The 20,625-nt window shown below is 41.7% G+C and overlaps 1 protein-coding gene across 1 annotated transcript in view; it reads left to right on the top strand.

Moving 5' to 3' along the window:
- TSPAN4 (tetraspanin 4) overlaps positions 1-20,625 on the top strand; it is a 320,255-nt gene that overhangs the window by 49,860 nt on the left and 249,770 nt on the right. The gene's annotated exons all lie outside the window — the stretch shown is intronic.

Here is a 20,625-nt window from a genome sequence, read left to right as displayed (position 1 = left end):
TAAAAACAGTGAAGGTGTAGAAGAACGCACTGTGGGAAGGAAAGGGACAGATAAACAGATTAAAAAAAGAGGTGCTGCAGCACCTGACAGAGTTGCTGTACCTATATAGTTGATCACCCAGCAACAAATGGCTGAGAGACTGAGATATATTTGGGATAATCTCACAGAGTGCAGCTCCTGAAGTAGGCAGAAAGGAAGATGATGATGCATTGGTGTTTATGTTCAGTCCCTTTGAAAGCCCTGTAGGGAAAAATATTTCTGAATCTTCTGGAAGACTAAAGCTGGAAATAAAACACTGTAATAACTTCCAAATGGATATATCTGAAGTGGTGAAGCTTTTCAATAGAGGCCTCAGTCTTTTCCCTTTATTTTATTTGAATACTTCCTATTTTGGATTCCTTTAAACAGTTACAGGTGACAGAGTGACCAGTCCCAGCCTGAGGAAAGTCAGATTTTGTCAGAAACCCAGAAAGAAAAGTAATTTCTGGCTTTCAGTTTACAAGAAAGTACAGGTGATAGCACATAGCAAGAACTCAGTGTTTGCAAGCTACTGACAACACTCAGAGAAACAATCACCATGACATGGTGTCTCTTTTCACTGGGAATTGCAGGTGTTTATTTAAGTCCATGTAGGCATGTGGACTTCTGCAGCACAGGTAAATTGAGATTTGATCAAAGTCCATAGTGTGAAGTGGAATTGAAGTTCACTGATATTAATTGATATCAACTTTTGACTTAGTTAATCTCACACCCTAAAAAGGGTGGTGTCTCTTAGGAATTTTTGCATTGCTTGATTTTCAGTAATTTTCCTCCTGCTCCTACGTCTCTAGGTCTTGGATTGCTTTGGTTTTATGGTGTTTGGGGGTTGTTTGTTTCTTTGTTTTGGTTGTGTGGGTTTTCCCCCCACTTTTTTTTAATGTATTTTCTTTGTTTCTGATGTGTACCTTTGAATCTATAACTTCCATGTTAAGTTACTAGTGGAATTAAGATCTGTTCTATATTGTTAACCTTACCCTGTGTCAATCAAATTGAATGAATAAAATTTCAGTGATTTATGCTAGAAAATAACTCTTTTTGTTACTTTTTCTCCCTTCATTTTGTCTGTGAAAACTAAAGTACCTGTTGTTACACGGGCCCCTCAAAAGGGCTTTTCTGTCTATGCAGGTTTTGCAATTAAATGGAACAGGTAGTGTAGTTGTTGGTAGTGTGGCCATAATTTACCCACTAATATAATCTTTAATTGGACTAGGGTTTTTTGTTTTATTTACTGAATTACTGTGTCAAAACTTGAACAACTTTGCTTTCAACTCTCAAACTGAATTACAGATTTAGGCCAAGGAGATGCAGCAAGCATAAACCTTCAGCAGTTGGACTGACCCAATTTTATGCATTGTTAGTGATTTTGTTGATTTTGTATTGTTATATATTTAACTCGGCAGAGCTTCCAGGCAAGGTTTGAAGAAGAGTGGGAGGTTTCTTTGTTTTCTTTGTTACTGTAAATATTCACACAGGATGGCTGTATGATTTGGAGGATACAACTCTTAAGACCATGTTTACTTGCCCATCCTTACAGCATTGTGCACAGCACTGCTGTATAAAGTGTGCAGGAAAAAAAAATTCTGTTGCTCTGCAGAAATTTCTTAGATTGAGTCTTTAAGGGTGTCTTTACAGAGTAAGGAGAAACACTTATTTCTGGTGAAGGAGAAACACTTATTTCTGTGTAGGGCTTTTTGGGTAAACGTGGTGAATGAGTGCTGGGGGCATCTCTTTGGGCTGACAGTGAATGTGTTTGATTATGCACGTAGTAAGTGTTTGTGCTTCATACAAAAGAAGTGTGAGTCTCCCAGGTAGCATTTCACCATGGAAGTCAGGTAGTGTGAATTGTTATCTCAGTGTGCTGTCACTGGGAGGTGAGATTTAACCAGAACAGTCACTTCTGCTGTGCAGACAAGGAGATGACCTTGTGGAGAAGTGGCACACTGTGGTGTTCCTTTCCTGACACAAAGAGGGGGGAAAGGCTGCCTGTGTCAGTGTAGTACTTCCACACAGACAAGGAGTTTAGACCAGAAGCTGTCAGGTTGTAGATTCTGAGGGATTTAAAGGGATCTTTGTGCCATGAAGAGGCTTTCTACCTGCATGCCTGATGTTAGGAATGGAGTTGTTGTGGAGAGGAATAGTGCTTCGCTTTCCCTGCCAGCGTTGGTTTTTCTTTAGCTCTTCCTGCTTCTCGTCTCACTGCTGACAAGGAGGCTGGTTTGCCATACTAAACACCTTAGGGTTGACAAGATGGAGAAAACCTACAGGCTCCTTTGACAGCAGTAATCAATAAGAAGTGAAAAAATCTCACTCTGAGAAGCCCTTTTCCAGCTGTAAATGGCAATGGAAGTCCTGAAGGTGAAACTCTGATTTTTAGCCCAAATTGTGAACGCAAAGGACCAGAAATCTGGAACCAGGGAAAATATTTGCAAATCAAGAGTTTCTTGCTGCTTATCTGTGTGCACTTCAACCAAGGGGAGAACTGCATTGTGTGAGACAAATGCTTCAAAAATGCCTTCCTGAGCCCATGAGCTGGGGCTTTGCTTATTGCATCCCCCAGCACTTAGACTCATAGAATTCTAAGGTTGGAAAAGACCTTTATGATCATGTAGTCCAGCCATTACCCTGGCACCACCATGTTCACTACTAAACCATGTCACTTGGGGTGCCTCATCCACACAATTTTGGGACTTCCAGGGATGATGATTACAGCACTTTCCTAGGCAGCCTATTCCAATGCCTGGCCACCCTTTAAGTGAAGAAGTTTTTCCTAATACCTAATCTAAACCTGTCCTGGTGCAACTTCAGGCCATTTCCTCTCATCCTGTCACTTGTTACCTACCACTCCCCACCACCTCTCTGCCCAGCCATACGGTCAGGTTTTTACCCAGTGAGCAATGCGCCCACCCAAAGCCATGAGCAGCCAGCTTGTCCAGGACAATGCTGTGGGAAACAGTGTCAAAGAGTCTACTAAACTCCATGTAGACACATCCACAGCCTTTCCATCATCCACTAATCAGATCACCTTGTCGTAGAAGGAGATCAGGTTGGTCAAGCAGCCTAGCAGCTGCTTTTCAGAAACCCATCCTGGCTGGGCCTGGTTGTCCAGTATGTGCCACATGCTGGCACTCAAGACAATCTGCTCCATGACCTTCCCTGGCACCCAGGTCAGGCTAACAGGTCTGTCCTTCCCCAAATCCTCCTTCTGACCTTTCTCTAGGTGGGCATTCCAGTTGTTGACTGCAGTCAGCTGGGAGCCCCCTGGTTCACCAGGAGCAGCTGACAAATGGTTGGAAGTGGCTTGGCAAACTCTTCCAGCAGCTCCCTCAGTGCCCTTGGGTGGATCCTATCAGGGCCCATAGCCTTGTGCATGTCTAGATGTGTAGCAGGTCACTGACCTGTTCTCCTGAATTATGAGGGCTTCATTCTGTTCCCCATCTCTGCCTTCAGCTTAGGGAGCTGGGTCCCCTGAGGATAACTGGTATTATGAAAGACTTGCTGCAAGGGCTTTCATTATCATGCTGCAAACTTCTCCAAAGTTCCCACTTGCCTTATGAGAGATGGTGAATTTCTCCAATTCTCTTCAGAGCCATTGGAAAATGAGGAAAACTTAATCAGAACTAGGCAGAAGGAAGGATCAGAATTAGATTTTTAACCTAGCAGGTCTGGTTTATTTTTAAATATAAGTAAGTTATTTCTATGGAAGAAAAAAGTTTTTTTCCTTCCAAATAGATGTAATTGTGAGCAAGTCACATTGAAAATGTCAATAACAACTAGTAATTACAAATGAGGATAGAAAGAAATTCCCAGAGCACCTGGTTAATAAAAAAATAGAGGCTGAAGAGTGCTGTATTTTTCATGCTGTATTATAGTGATAATGGCAAGTCATTCAGAGAGCACAATAGGAAAAGTTAGGTTTAGCTGATATATTCCAGTTTTGTGACACTGAGTAATTGTTAATATGGGCTCTTACTGTCGTCTTTGTTTTGCAGGAAGCAATGCAAGCAAATAAATATGTCTGTATCCCATATTGCTGTTTTACTCACAACTTCAGCTGCTTATTTGGTTGATAGGGAGTTTTTATTCCCTTTATGTTAGTTGTGCTGCAGCTAGGGAATTTGGTGGTTATAAAAACAGAGCTCTTGCAGCACACTCTGTGCTGAATACATCTCAATGTTTTGTGAAGCATGCGATAATCTCACGCTGCAGATATGGGACAGGGAAAGCAGCTTGTCCCCATGGTCACTTGGCTGGTAGGAGAACTGGGATAAGGATCCCTGGCCTTGAGTCTCAGCACAGGGCTCCCTCTGTCTGGCCATGCAGCCTCTGCTTTGGCTTTCTCATAGAACCGTTAGTGGTATCATTCCTCCTAAGGATGTGGGGAAGGTTTTAGATATTAAGCAGGTATCTTCCTGTCAGCACTAAATTAATTTTAAAGGGGAGATACAAAAATAGCACATCCTTTTGTATTAGATATCATATGTCCTCTGGAATCATCTTTGCCAAATGCTATTAATGGCTACTCAAGAGATACATTCTATTATCTTGACTAGCTTATTTCTAAAGTAGTTTGACATTTTATTTGTCTGGCTTATCTGTTGTTGTAGGGAGATATTGGTTTATTACCCTTTAGAAGGCTGAAATGTTAACCAGGAAATATGGGAGCGCCTTTCATTACTTTTTTACTGTGAAATATGAGCTCTCAGACTGGAGTGTCAGCTCTGCAGTGAAGGAGAATTCTGGCCTTGTGCTCAAGATTTGACTACAACTTCCCAGACCCTCTGTGGGAAGCTGCTTCCCACAGAAGCTGTGGGAATTCTTCAATCCTACAAAGCAGTTTTAGGCCCTGCATACCTTACCTCTCAAATGGGAGATGGAGGTTGAGCTTTTTCTTTCTCTGGCACTGCCAAGGTCCCAGTGTCTGCAGTCAGGGTGAACAAGCACTGCAGGAAGGGAGCTGGAGTGAAGCTGGGTACCTGCTCCCAGAGGCAGACCTCCTAGCTGTGAACAGTAGGACAGATGTAATTTAAAATATTCACTGGTGTTGCTGCTGGATGTCTACTGTTGGCAGTGTGAACTATAATGGTACTGTAGTATGTTAACAAAAAACCCTTTTACCTGGAGGAATTAGACCCATTTCATATGGTCTTCTTTCAAACTGGACTTCTTTCTTTCTCAGCTAGTCCAGACACTCTTGACAGCAGTTGAAAGCTCTTAAATTTCATGGCTTTGGGTGATTTTGTGGCTCTTCTGGTGTCCAGTCCTCTCTGCTTCACAATTTCCTGATTCCATCTTCGTGTGTGCACACTCCATTTGGGAAGGCAAGACAAATATTTGATTTTATTATGATCTTTGGGAGACACTGTGAATAGGAGGGATTTATTGAGAGGCTAGGAGAAAGCTTGGAGTCTTATAAGCAGGGAAAACCGGTTGAGATGGATTTGAAGTCTTCTGTGTGTGAGAGCACTATTTTACTTTGCATTACCCTTTTGAGTCAGAGAAGATAAAAAGCATCTGGTTAATAGAAGCCTGGATGATGATGTGTGCTGCTACACTTGTTTTTGGAATCTCCTAAGTCCTGGGCTTGGCACATAAAAAATCTGTCCTTTCATGAAGGCGCTTTCCTCATATTAGAGAAAACTGTAAGGTAAATGAAACAAGTAAGTAGAGCAGGCATGCATTATTAAGCAAGTTTTGTGTCAGTGGGTGAATTCCCACATTTTTAAAAAGAGTCTAAAACTAGAGCCTGCGAAAGTAAATTGCTTTGTCTGAACAATACTTCTAAGAAAGCTTTTGCTTCTTGAGGATAAAATGATAGAAAACTTCAGGCCTTCTTATAGTAAAGATAATTGCACTCTTGCTTATTTTAATTACATTGTTTTAAGTAGGTCACCCACATGCTTAAACTTGTGCAAAATTTAGGAAAGCTTAGCAACCTGGCATATGGGCCGATTCAGGGGACTTTCTTTTACAGTGCCTGTATTGCTCCAGCATTTTAGCATGGACTGCCTGCAGTCAGAGAGAACATCTACTTGTACTTGTTTTTTTAATCTAGACTGGTGTTAGCACTTCTTTTCTGGGTCAACTGATTTCATTACAGACATGTTCTTTGCAGTCAGCTGTCTTGTAGCAGCAGTGATAAAAAGATAAAATCAGGCTTCTGAAAGCAATGGTGACAAGATTGGCTCAGAGTGGGTCTAGAGACTAAAAACAGGAACAACTTCATGTGGTCAGAGATGGTACTGAATATTTGCTTTCTGATTTAGGGTGTATTTACTGACTACAGAAGAATGAGGCAAAAGTTACCAACTCTGTCCCTGATTTCTTAAATGTGTGGCTTTGTTTTCCAGGTACTTAGGATGCTGTATGTCCCTTTGGTACTAAAAAAGTCTGACCTTTGGTGTCATCTCACGAGCAGCAGAGCTCCAAGCACATTTCTAGCAGCTCCTCCCCTCTTCAGCTGCTTAAGTGGTGCACCAGAGCTCCTCGGAAGATTTGAGTAAAGGGCTCTTTTGACAATATTTGACTGGAAAGATACAATGTGGAGAGTACTAAAAGGAGCACTGGGTCTGAGCTGGGTTTGTAGTCACTAATACACAGAGTAGTGTAGCTACAAGCTGGTCTTTAAACTCCTTGGAGACCCCTGTAGGGGGATAGAATATAAGAAAATAAAGGTAGTGTAGAAAGTCATCTTACCCCTAAGGAGTTGCAGCTGGGCCAATTATCAAAGATTAGGAGCAGGCCTGACTTCAACAGGCCACAGCTGTAACCAGTGAGAAGAAGAGTGCTATAAGAGAGTGGGGTGGCTGGGTGAGAGGGGAACTGGAGTCAGTGGCTGCTTGGTGAAGAAGAAAGAGTCAGTGCTCTGAGGAGCTGCCCACGAGAAACACCAAGAAGGTGTGAAACTTTTGTGATAAGGAGACGACAGTATGGAACCCCTGCAGTAAGATGACAACAACCCCCAAGATAAAAGGTCATAAAGGTGATGCTAGTGGGTCTAAAACATTTGGAAGCTGCTAGGATTTCTGACATGATGGTATTGCAAGTGTTACCAAAGTGAGTTTAGTGGGATTGCAGTACACAGAATGTCTGTTTCAGAAAAAAATCTCCTACCTTTGCTTTTTACTCATCTTGTGTGTCTTCTGTGGTGAATTGTGCCACATTGCCAGTGTTACCACTGCTAATTTTTTTTCTGCTGAACTCCTCATGAATGGATGTGTAGCAAGGTCTGAGAGAATGCTTTGGATCAGCATTTGTTTGCCCTCTGCAGCTCTGCCAGTGTAACCTGGGGAGATTACCATGGTGGGGAGTCTTTCCTGGAGTTCAGGAAAAGGGAAGGAAAAAAAGCTCTGTGCTTTAAACAGAGAAGTTTGCACAAAGCACACTCTATGGTGGAAACAAATCAGGTGGAAAAACAAGTCATGCAAGGTGGTTAGCAGTGCAACTAATTCTTCCTTTCTTCACTATGAAGCCCATCTTCTTTAAAAGAAAATGGCAGTTATTGGCAGTTTGAACTTCTTAGTGGTGTTCAAATGGATAGGGTTTTATAAGCATGAAATGTGATGTTTTCCTTCTGTTAGAATAGCAGATAAGCTCTTCTCCCCCTCAGTTTGACCAGCACTTCACCAGGCACAGAGAAGAGGAAGCAAGATAGTAAGGAGGCAGAACCTCTCTTTTTATTCCTTGTATGTTGGGTGTAGTCTCACAGTGAGGGATTGGAGCCACATGAAAGCCCTGATCCACTGTCTTTTCAATTCAAAGACTTTCATCTATCTAAAGAGATTTGAAACAAACTTCAAACCTGTCTCCTTCAGTTAAGCCCAGGTCAACTTGGAAAAAAGAGATTGATATTATCCTGGAGCATACCCTCTCTTCTGCTTGCTTGGTGTTGAGTCCACTGTGTTACAGCTTTGAACATTAACTCCTTCCTGGTGTCATGAGAGATCTCCCTCTGGTTTCAACCCACAGATTATTTTGGCTGATTGCTGGAGGTGGGAATGCTGTACTCTATAGCCCTGCCCATCCCTATCTCTGTTTCTCCTCAATGCAGTGGATATTTTTCCTTTTCTGGTTTCTTCTTTAAGATCACAGCCTGTAGTGGAAGTAACCTAAGTAGCCAGTAAAGACTTGAAATGAAGTTGAAACAAAATGAACAAAGCTGTAGGGAAAGTGAATTGGATTGGAAAGTTTTCCCTGTGTGATCAGCTAAATCCTAAGATCTGTCTGTTCCTGGACTTTTCCTCAAATAAGCTACTTTAAATTATTCTATAGATGTAATCCTCTATGAGGACATTTGTTCTGGGGTAAGAGTGTCTATGTAGAAATTGAACTCTTTAAATCACTTGAAAGTATTCTGCAGTAACTACTTTGATTAATTTCTAAGCATATCAGGACCTACAGCAATTACAGCTGGTATTGCTTCTGTACCTCACTGCTTGCCTAAAGGAGCTCAGACTGTGCCCAGTAATGAGTCAGGTTCAGAGTTGTGGCCTTTCATTTCATTTTATTTAAACTAGCAGAAGCAAACAGTCTTCTCGATGCTCTGTCTAAAAACATGTTACCCCAGATTGAAACTCTGCACTGTGTGTCTGTGTGCTGACTCCACAAACCTCCCACCCTTTGCCACTATCTCTTTCATAACTCTAGAGTTTAAATGTGGAAACATCTCTAAGTCAGACAAGGATATTTGGCTCAGAAAATGAGAGGAGGAGGTCAGGGCATGCCATGAAGTGATACATGAGGGGATGAGATGTGTCTAACGGAAAAGTCTGGAAAAAGGCAAGGTAAGACTACTGAAGGAGAGAAAATTAGAAGTAAAGGGAGTGGAAAGAGGGAGAGGCTGTAAGGTTCTGATGAAATGAAAATGAGTAGTTGCTAATATACAGGAATTGCACTGTGACTTTGGATAGGCTGGGCTCCCTGCTTCCCTGGCTGTCCTGCCATGCTGTCCCTGTTCACTTCAGCAAAGAACTTGGCATTCATCACTCAGAGGTTGCCATCTGTCACAGTCACCCACTGGCCTGTGAATTATTTGTGCTTGTCTAGAGGCATGAGCTGAATGTGTGAGCTCTGCTGTCACTCCAGGATTGATGCTGCAGCTCAGCTGGAGGCCAAATGGTAGAGTCTCAGCCCCCAAAAAAGCCCCAAAGCAGCTCTCTCCAAGGCTCCCAAAGGAGGAGTGCAGGCCTCAACTGTGCTGTAGCCAAGGCTGAAGGCAGAGTAACAATATTTAAAACTGAAAAAAATACAAATGCTGTTCACCTCTGTGGACCTTACAGTTTCATTATTGTTTGGATGAAGTTCATAAAAATTTGGTGTGTTAACTCTGCTATTTCCAGTATGTTTAAAACTATCTGCAAACATATGAGTTCATCCTCACCTTTCATTCATGCTAAGGGGGAGGTGTGATACATATATTAGACTGACCAAAATAACCCCAACACTTTGCACCTGGTAGGCAGCTGATGAATGTGATGGTCTGTTTCAATGCCACTGTCTCCCTGCAGTCAGTGTTTAGACACAAATACATCCCCAAAATCAACAAATAGTTGCAGTTCATGAACAGCAGAGGGTTAGATTCAAAACTGGGGAAGTTACCCTAGCTTCATTAAAGTTTCATTTATTTATGTTTACATTATTTTATCAGCATGATTCCACAGCTCTAGTTTAGAGCGTGGCATTGGGAGTAACTGAGTCAGCTTAAGTAAGGTGGAAGTGAACTCTGCTGTGAGGAGACCAGAGCTGGGAGGGAGAGTTAGCTCTCTTAAATGAGTGTACAGTCAGTAAAAATAATTATGTAGAACTACAGCCTTAATAGAGTGCTGCAATTTTATACCAGCTCCTGATATGGCTGGTAAATTGTAGCTAAAGTTTAATTTAAACACCACCCCCTGTTCTTCATGCTGTCTGTCATAATTATGAAAGCTGCTCTCATCTGATCATGGCCCTAAGAGTTAACAGTATGAGGACGCTAAAGCTAGGCTAAGAGTGAGTCATCTACTCCATATCATGAATTTATAAACTAGTTATGCCAGTGGAATTATCAAAGAAGTTTGGTGTTCTGGAAGTACTTTTCATAGTCCAAGTGCATGTTACACTCCTATTAATTTAATAATTTAAGCTTACCTTTTCTGAAAGTGTGTTGATGCTGTTTGTAGTGGTTTTGGAAGATGCAAGGTCGATATACAGCCTCATCTCATCATGTCTTTCTGTTGTTACAGAGCTGTTTGAAATTTTGTTTGAGGTTAAATCTATGCAATTCCTTCTTATCAACTGAATAATACTTCTAGTGTATTGAGAACAGTTTGTTTTTTTTTTTAAATTTTGCCAAAACCACTATCTATTGCTTTATAGTTTAATAGAAACTTTCTGAAGGACTGAAGAGAGCTTCACGGTATTTTTAAAAATTTTCATAATGTGCAAGTGAAACATAGTTGGGTTGTCCTGGCTTTTGGAGTTTAGGCAGCCCTTTAGTTAGTATTTTTGGACATGTCTGTGACACTGATTTAGACTTGTTTGCCATTTTGAAGTTCTTTCTTTTTACTTCAGCAGGTACTAAATCTAATAAGGGCAGACAACTCACTATAAAATTGAAGCAGAGACAGGAAATAGACATTTGTCATATGGATGAATTTCAACAAGCTTGATTTCATATTGCTTTTTGAAAAGCAGCCTGATAGGATAAATGGCACCAAATGAAATTCTGTTTAACAGTTACTGACTTTTTTTTTGGTAGTATTCCTGCAGAAGTTGCAGTATTCAGGCCTAAATATAGAAAATAGGCTGCAAGCATGTTATGAAGCTTTCCATAGGTACAAAGATTGTTCTCCAAAGTGCTTTGAGCAATAAAGTCTTGCTAAGTATGAGCAATTTTGCTATTGTCTAGTTCTGTTACAAATGTGAAGGAATAGAAAAATGGAGATTCTCCTGACAGATGTTAACCGTGCCCCTTGATGTACGTGTAGGAAGCCCTTGGACTTAACTTGCAATATCCTCACAGACATTAACATGCACTGGTTGATCAGCGCTTCTCTGCCCCTTGCCTTTGTAAATACATGACTAATAATGTTTATTGTCTGATCACAATGGGAAATCTCTTTCATTTTAGAAGTATTTATTGCCAAGGTTAACATGAACTGGCATGCCATCAAAGCCCGAGGAGGGCAGTAGATCTTATTGGGAATGACAGAAGAGGATGGCCAGAATCTTTATCAGGGAGTCTTTAATTTCAGATATCCCTGCTAATAAGTATCTCCTGGGATGGGAGAGCTCTCTTACAGTGTGTGGGTTACAGAGGATAAAGCATGTATAGGAGGGTATAGTTTTTCTCCTCTTACCTAGTGCACGTGGGCAAAGAAATCAGCAAAGCTCGTGGAGCTGCCACCTCCTGCTGAACCACCTCCTTTAAAATCTTGGGGGCACATCATTAGATGCACATTAGCAGAAATACATTTAGTAGTACAAGGATACAGGAAAACATGCTCATGGAGATCAGTCCTTCTAAACAGAGAGAAGTCCCAGCATTCTCTCTGCCTCCTTGTTCGGTGGGAAATCTATGACAGAGCTAATTGCGACAAAACCAATTTTTTAACCAATTTGATATCACATCTGGAAAAATGTCAAGATACTTGACAGCCTTACTTGTAGTCAAGCAAACATTGAGCAGAAATTTGTAGAAGACAGCTTATTCTCTTCATAATGTATTTGTATTTATCATGTGTATATACACGGATCTCTGCTCCTTTAGAAATGCAGACTGTGGAAACACAATGTTCATTTTTAGAATCCTTGAGTACAGTGGTCCCTCATACCCCTAATAGTTTCTGGATGTATTATTTCTTTTTTATTTTTTTCCGTTCTCTTTTGTGCCTCTAAGAAAGAGGAGCAAAGGCCAACTTTGGCAGCAGCCGCTTTCCTTTTGAGAACCTCTGTTCTTTGCTGTGTCAGATGGTGTTAGAGAATAGTTTCTAAACCAGATTAATTGAGTTCAAACAAAGTTTCCAAGCTTTGCAGAAGCTGTCAATTTGCGTTTTTATTTTTATTTCCTTTTTTGACACAATCTAGTGTCAAAAAGAGTTCAAAATCCAATATGACAGCATGATGAGAAGGTGTTGTGCCTTCTTTCTAATTTAGAAGAATTGCCTTCCAAGTGAGAAGATCTCCAGCATCTCCTAGTGCTGTGAAGAATGCAGCAAGTACAAAGATGCTCTGCAATAAATATCTCCAGGAGGTCTGGTGAAGCCTGAATTTGGACATTGCTGAGCCAGTTGAGACCCTCCCCAGTATGAAATACCTCAGAAGCTGTGACTTTGAGGAGCAAGTATTCTGCTGTTGTATCTAATTTGCTGACAAGAACACTATGTTTGCTGACTTTTAATGGCTTCTTGAATTAGGTTTCCTTGCAAATCCTTGTCTCCTATCCAGTATTAGCTTCCCCTTGGGAAAGCCCTGAGAATGAAAGGAAATAGAATTCCAGTTAATATATTCTGGCTGATAAATTCTCTATCTTGGACAGTTGCAGAGCTGCTGTATTCTGTTACAGTATTTATTCCTACCTGTTGTTTGGAGTGGCGTTTGCTTCCCTCCCAGGGTGAATCTCCTGTTCATCCCTGTCCACCTACAGTTGTTGGTGTGATGAGCCATTTGGGCATAGTCAGGTTCCCTGAAGGAGTAAATGAATAGCTTCCTACAGGTTTTGTCAGTCTCTTGAGTACCCTCCACAAACTAACTGCTCACTTAAGGTAGTGTTGCTCAGTCTGTAGTCAATTTGAAATTCCTTTGGCTTCAGATCTGGGTTTCAGTGAAGCTGTGTATGCAATATCTTAGCCTTAAACTGTTGTTTAAACTTGTACTTCCCTAACAGGGCACAAAACTAGGTACTTAACTTCATGAATGTGCTTGTAGGCTTGAATGCCTACAAAGTACCAGCAGGTGCCAGCTCTTGCATTTGCCCCGCTCAGTATTGTGGATGGTGTAGAACCTGCTGTGAAAATCTAAAATCTTTGGCTTGGCAACAGAAATGTCATGCAGTTAACTCACTGCCTGGTCTCTGCTATGCTTCATCTACTTTTCAGATTTCATTTGAGATTTGGTAATACGAGGTCTGCAAGTGGCAATGACAGCCCCAGGTGTTTGTAGGCATGTGGCCAGAGGTATGTGTTTAAATGCATGGATGTCTGTGTGCACACTGAATGCTTATGCAAGTCCATTGCATTATGAGTGACCATCATCACTGCCAGTGGGCTGCCAGGGTTTTATTTCATTGCATTGACTCTCAAGGTGCCCTAAGTGAAGAAGGAATGACAGCACCTCGGCTGGGAAGGCACACATTCTAGAGATTGCTCAGGAAGAAAGCGCTTGACTTGGCAAGTTCAATTTTGAAAGCAATCTTTTCCAGGGTACTGAAAGATAACAGGGGAGGAATCCTGCCCAGGAAACGAGACACAGAATTTACCAACTGTCAGACAAGTGGCATTGACTTTGAACAAAATGAACACCAGACTCTCTGAGGCTTGAGGTGTCAGTGAAGCCCAAAAATCATATACACATATTTGAATGATGCAGACGAGTAGCCTTTGCATGGCAAGGTTGCTTTTATCTCCTAATGTAAAATAATGGCATCTATAAAGGTGACTTTGCTACAGGGAGGACTTCCATGCAATCTAGATGTTGAAACAAATATCTTGAAGATGTGTAGAGTAATGAATTTTAATTGATTGCAGTCCTCATTCCATGGGAAAACTTCTTTCTATATTTTATAGCATGTTTCACTTCAACTGCTGATCCTGTTTGAAGGGGTTTCCAATAAAATAAAAAGTGATGCCAATAAAATAGAAAGTGATGAGTGTTGAGAAAGATATAATGAGTAATAGATAAGCTATTCTGTCTTTTAGTCTTTATGTAGTGCTTTGAGGATTGGAATTAAAAACCACAAGTTCAGAAAGGTTTATTAAGTTGTTGAGCTAGAACAGGCAGAAATGGTGGTCAAAGTTTACAAAAATGATATCGGGGGATTTTTTTATTATTTTGTTTTAAAAGCCTCAGCTGTTCTGCTGCTGTGCTAGATCTGTGTCAGTTTGATTGAGCTGACAGGTTTATACTTCCCAGCTTGGAAGCTGGGTCTGTGCTGTTTCTGCCAGTTAGAGGATTGTGAAGGAACTGCCAGGCAGGTGCTTTGCAGGGCCACGAGAGGTTAGAGCTGCAGGGGACAGCACACTGCAGGTAAGGAAAGCTGCATGGTCCCTTTCTCTCTGCCCCCTGTGTCCATGGGACCTGTTGCTCTCACTTTGGCCCAGTGATGCTGCTCCCAGCACGTGCCAGGCCTGGGAGTGAACATTATTTATTGTGTTAAGTCAAACCATGAACTGAAGCTGAGTGAACAGTCACAATCTGCCTCAAAAAATTGATCTAAGTGTGCTAATTCTGTCTGTGACGTTACTTGAAGATCAGATTTCTTCGACAAAATGAGGGATTTGCCACTGATTTGCCCCTGCCTAGCTCCCCCAAGGACAATGACCTAGGTGTTTCCTGAGGATATCCCCATGTGTAGGAGAGGAATGGAACCTGGAAGGGTCTGTAGCCGGGGGCGGGCTTGGCCTCTTCTCCCAGGCAGCCAGTGACCAGATGAGAGGGAATGGCCTCAAGCTGGGCCAGGGCAGCTTCAGGTGGGACATCAGGAAGGATTTACTCACTGAAGGGGTGGCCAGGCGTGGGCATGGGCTCCCCAGAGAGGTGATGGAGTCACCATTCCTGTAGTTGTTCAAGGAATGGCTGGAGGCAGCACTTAGTGCTGAGGTTTAGTTGACACAGAATTAGGGAGTGTTCAACCTAGAAGTGTAGAATGTTGTGGAGTTGAGATAGACTTTAAAGATCATCTGGTCCCCTGTCATGGACAGCAACACCTCTCTCCAGATTGAGTTGCTCAAGGCCTTATCCAGCCTGGCTTTGAACACTTCCAGGGTTAGGGCATCTATAAGCTCCCTAATCAACCTGGTCCAGTGTCTCATCACCCTCATGGTAAAAAAATTCTTCTAATACCAACCTAAAGTTTCCCTCTTTCGATTTTGAAATTGTTTTATAATTACCCCTTGTCCTGTCACACAGTTTCTGCTGAAGAGTCCCTCTCTGCCTGTTATTAGGTCAAAGGTTGCACTTGATGATCTTGGAGGTTTTTTTCCAATCTTAATGATTCTATCTTTCATGATTTCAAATTACAATAATGCTTTAAAAATGACAAATAAAATTATTTTACAAGATTAGCTTTAATTACAAAGTCAAAACAAAGCTGACAAATCCAAAGGGAAAAAAATGCATTGTTCAGTGGAAATTTAGATTATACTTTGATTTTGATACATTCCTCTGTTTCCAGCAAGAAAAAACCTCCCACTCACTATGGAGGAAGGTGATTTTCAAGCCCTGTCTTGCAAGTTGGAAATTTAAATGCAGCATCACTGTGGGTGCAGGTGGCACTGAGAAAGTGAAACAAGGCTTAAAATATGCATATAAAAGACCCCTTGTGAAGCAGAGCTAGGTAAAAAGTGAGACTCCAATCTCCAAATCTCCAAAAGTGAGACTCCAATCCTGTATGCTGCCACTTAGATCTTCCATCTGATAGGGATTGCACCCTAGCAAATTCAGTGTTGAGATCAGATTATGATCTGTGGGATTTAATTTGTTTTACTATTTCAATCTACAAAAAAGGCAGGAGGGAAAACCTGGGGGTCTACAGACCTGTTAGTCTAACCTTCTTCTGGAAGAAAAGTTAGTTACTTAGTTAGGCTTAATTAGTCTAGGGAGAAAATTATACTGGGTGGTATTGAGAGGCACTTAAAGAATAATGCAGTCATCAGGTACAGTGAATGTGGTTTCACAGGGAAAAGTCCTGTTTAAGTTATTTGATCTCTTTGTATGGTAAGGTCACCTGCCTAATGGATGAAGCAAAGGCAGGGGATGTGTAATTTTTCTGGATTTTAGTAAGACATTTGATACTGATGCCTTCCCAGGATCCTTCTGGACAAGCTGACCGGCTGTGGGATGAGGGGTATGAGGGGTTTGTGTTGTGCTGGGTGAAGAACTTGCTAAAGGGTAGAGCTCAGAGGGTTGTAGTGAATGGGGCTTCACCTGGCTGGCAGCCATTTACCAGCAGCATTCCTCAGGGTTCAGCTCTAGGCTTGTTCAGTTTATTTATCAGTGAGCTGAATGCAGCTTTGACTGTACCATTAGCAAATTCACTGGCAGTACCACACTGGGAGGTGCTGTTAGCTCTGTGGAGGGACAGGAGGCCTTGCAAGAGGGATACACATAGACTGGAGCATTGGGCTGCCATTAATGGGATGAAATTTGGCAAGTTGAAGTTTAGCTGGATGCTGCACCTTGGGTCGAGGAATGCTGGGCACAAATACAAATTGGGAGAGGAGTGGCTGGAGAGCAGCAGGGATCTGGGGGTGCTGCTTGGCAGCAGCTCAGCAGAAGTCAGCAGTGTGCCCTGACAGCCCAGAGGTCAAATTCCATCCTGGGGTGCATCAAACACAGCAAACCCAGCCCATCACAAAGGGCGATCATCCCTCTGTCTTCAGTGTTGGGCCTGCCTCACCCTGAGTACAGCATGCAGTTCTGGGCCCCACAGTTTAAGAAGCATCCTTGAATGGATCTGCAGGATAAGAAACCTGGTAAAAGGGCTGGAAGGAATGTCCTGGGAGGAGCAGCTGAGGACTGGTGTTTTTCTCTAGTTTGGAGAAAAGGAGGCTGAGAGGTGACCCCATTGCTCTCTGCAGCTTCCTGAGAAGGGGAAGTGGAGAGGGAGGTGCTGATCCCTTCTCCCTCATATCCAGTGACAGAATGCATGGGAATAGTTCAAAGCTACACCAGAGGAGGCTTAGACTGGACATTGGGGAGCATTTCTTTACTGGGAGGATGGTCAAACACAGCAACAGGCTTCTAGAAAGGTGGTCAGTGCCAGTGTGTAGTAGGTGTTTGGACAATGCCTTTAGCAGCATGCTTTGACTTGGTCAGCCCTGAACTGGTCAGGTACTTGAATCAGATGGTTGTTGTAGCTCCTTTCTAATTCAAATAGTCTGTTCCATATCCTTTGGATGTTTCTCTCTGCTCTTAGAGGCAGTATCAGGACAGGTAAATCTGAGAGGTGCTTGTTCCTCAGTGCTAACAAGAACACTGGGAATAGAGTGGGAAAGCAGAGGCTGGACATCAGGAGTTAGGTGACAGGGGACTCACCCTGCTTGGGTTTTGAAACTGTTAAGATGATCAGAAATGAGGAGATACATGAGGCTTGGGATTGGATTTTTGCTTGTGGACCACAAAGTCTTTTTTTTTTTTATTAAATGGATGTGGTTAGTATGTGACAACTGTGACATTGTTTTGTGAAATACTGCCTTTAGACTTCTTTCTGAAGGGATTAAAAAAAAATACCCTGTCTTGATTTATGGGGAAAAAAGTGTTAGGCTGTAGGTGACACTGGCAATGAAAATGTCAGGCTCTGTGTGTGTAATACATAACACTGTGCTGTGTTTTCACCCTATTTAATTGTTATGGGAAAATACCAGGACTTTGGCTCTTCTGATTACTCATTTTGAATGCAGCTTTTTTCAAGATAGAGACAGTTTCATATTCCTAAGGAGCAAAGTGCAGCCATCTGAACAGCTGCAACCTTTGGCCTTCATCCACAGAAGTCAACATGATTTGGTCATCTCCTATGGGATAATGATAAAACCTTAAGAACATGTAAAAAAAGGCATTTTCAGCAGAAACTTTTTTTTTTTTTGCATCAGCTATCCTGAGCTATCTGCTGAAAGCTCTTCTCTCTTCTTGTTTGTAAGGGATGTCTTTAATTTTCATCCAAAATATATTTACGTCCCACCCAAATATTTTGTCCTCCTGCTTTTACTCTTGAAAAAAATCACAAGATTGAAATCTTTGAACACAGGCACAACTGCAAGAATATTTTACTGAGGAAGGATAACTGTGGCACTCCTAAGTGACTTGCAAGGGTGACTTTTGCAGAACACGTCTTCACTCTTCAGCCCCTTCTTACGTTATGACCAATGCTGCTGAATACCTTTATTCTTTTTTTTTGCCCATTGTCCTGCTTTTAGCTGCAATGGTTACTTTTCCTCATGGTACCTGGCACAGTGCTGTGTTTTGGGTTTAGTATGAGAAGAATGGTGACAACACTGATATTTTAGTTGTTGTTTTGTAGAGCTTGCTCTAAATTAAGGACTTTTCAGTTTCCCACACTCTGCCAGCAAGGAGGTGCGCAAGAAACTGGGAAGGAGCATGGCCAGGACATCCCAGCTGATCCAAACTGGCCAGAGGGATGTTCCATACCACAGAGCGTCAGGCTCAGGATATAAACCTGGGGGGGGGCTGGCCTGGAGCCACTGAACACTGCTGAGGGATGGGCTGGGCATCAGTCAGTGGGGGGATGATGTGCTGTGCATCACTTGTGTTTTGTGGGGCTTTTAATTCCTCTTTTTTTCTTTCCATTGCAATTATTATTATTGCTATTATTATTGGCATTAGTACGATTATAATATTTTGCTTTGTTTCAGCGATTGAAATGTTCTTCTCTCAACTCAGAGGTTTTATTTATTTAATTTTTTTAGCTTCTCTTCCCAATTCCATCAGGGTGGTGGGGGGGTTGGGAGTGACAGGCAGCTGTGGGGTACATGGTTGCCAGCTGGGGTTAAACCATGGCACCTCTACATTGACAGAAGATGAGCAACCCAAAATTTGTTTTCCCTGGGAAGGAGTCTCCCTGTTCTTCAGCAAGGACTGAGGTGGCTTATGTGAGTCATGTCATTACAAGAACTTGCATTAGGCTAATAGAAGATCATGGAATTGACTTAACACTTGAGCAGTTTTATTACTGGAATTGCAGAGCTGAATGCTCAACAGAGGGATGAGATCATCCTGGTCTTGCATTCTGCATCAGCATCCACTCAGAGATGGCAGAGCATTGTCAAGAGCAGGGGAAACTGCAAATGGATGTGCCAGAATATCGTCATAGCCAAGACATGGTGCCTGTGTAGGAACAGGTAAATGACAAAACTACCACCAGTAAGTAATAGTGGAGTGATATTTTGGAGTTACTTCTGACTCTCATCTGCTGACCTCATGGAGGTTAAACCCATTAATGGATGGCAAGTTAGATCCAGCTGACTACTAACATTGCTGCTTTAATTTGTGGCATTCCCTGGTTGTCTTACATGGCCTCTATAACTGCAGTAGGATGTCTGGTCCAGCTGTTCAATATTTTTGTATTAGGTAGTGTACACAGTGTTACCATTAAATCTGATTTATTCCATTTTTTATTTTTAATTTTGGTGTTAAACTACTGAAACACAGGTTCAGTTCTGCTTGTTTGTTAAACCTGGTTATGATACAGGAGCTGAGTTCTAATGAGCAACTTGGCTGAGATAATTTGCAGGCACCTTTCACAGGAGTAAAATATTGGTTGGAAATAAAATTCAGTCTCAGGCTGCCATGGGTCAGTCATTGTAAAGACAGTTTAAAAATAATGAAAACGTTCTCACTGGATAAAAGTTTTGAATGAGTTATATGAATTATAAATGTTAATGATGGATTCCAAAGTCACAATCAGATTTATGAAGATACTTCACTATGTAAAGGTGCAGGTAGATGCTTTATGGAAATAACAAACTTAAATGTCATTGAGGGCCTCAAAGAGGAGATTTTTTTTTGAGCTATTTTGGCACTTTGCCTGAATCTTTTAATGATACCCACCTTGCTAAGGGAAAAGGAAGTAGCACTTTTGAAAGTTGAACTCTGCAAAGTGTTTGAAACTGTTCTTGAAGAATGGAGAGATCTATTACTGCTGTACTTGTTTCTGAAAATTGTACATTTAAGGCACTTCTGTAAAAGGCAAAGGGAGAGTTGTATCCTGTTAGAATTGCAGGAGCAGGTTTAGGACCAGCGGGAAAACTTGCTTTGATGTAGTGATAAGATCTGCCAAGCTGGGAAATAGATGAGATTTCTTTATCCCTTTGCCTAAAACAAATGTTTGGATTTATTATCATTTTATTGATTAAGCTGAAAGATTGGAGACATTTCTCTTTTGTAATTTCAACTCAAACTATGCAGTGCAGCCTCTGAATAGAAAGTAGAATAAGAGAAAAGAGATTTTAAAATAATTTCCAGATAGCTCTATATATGCACTAAAACCAGAAATAAAGGAGATTTAATAGTTTCACAGTAGCATCAAGCAATGAAAGTCAATCAATATGAACCAGGTTTATAGTAGTAAAACCCATCAGCTCATAGTTGGAAGTACAACAGGTGCAACGTTCACAGTAAGGAAAGCAGATGGAAAAAAAATGAGCAAATTGATGGGAATATTTTAAATATATGTGTGTGTCCATGATCCTTTGTCACAAGAGAGAATCCATTAAATTAAGCCTAATATGTTCACCAAAGTTTAATTATGTATGCTACACAGTGGGAATGTGTGCTAGATTGACCCTGGCCAGCAACTGAACACCCACTGGCCAATTGCTCACTGCCTGCAGCCCCTCTCCAGTGGGATGGAGGAGTGAATTGGGAGAGCAAAAGTGAGAA

This window comes from Molothrus ater, chromosome 6, assembly GCF_012460135.2.
Source record: "Molothrus ater isolate BHLD 08-10-18 breed brown headed cowbird chromosome 6, BPBGC_Mater_1.1, whole genome shotgun sequence".
NCBI classification, from domain to species: Eukaryota; Metazoa; Chordata; class Aves; order Passeriformes; family Icteridae; genus Molothrus; species Molothrus ater.
This window is presented reverse-complemented; position numbering and strand designations above follow the sequence as displayed.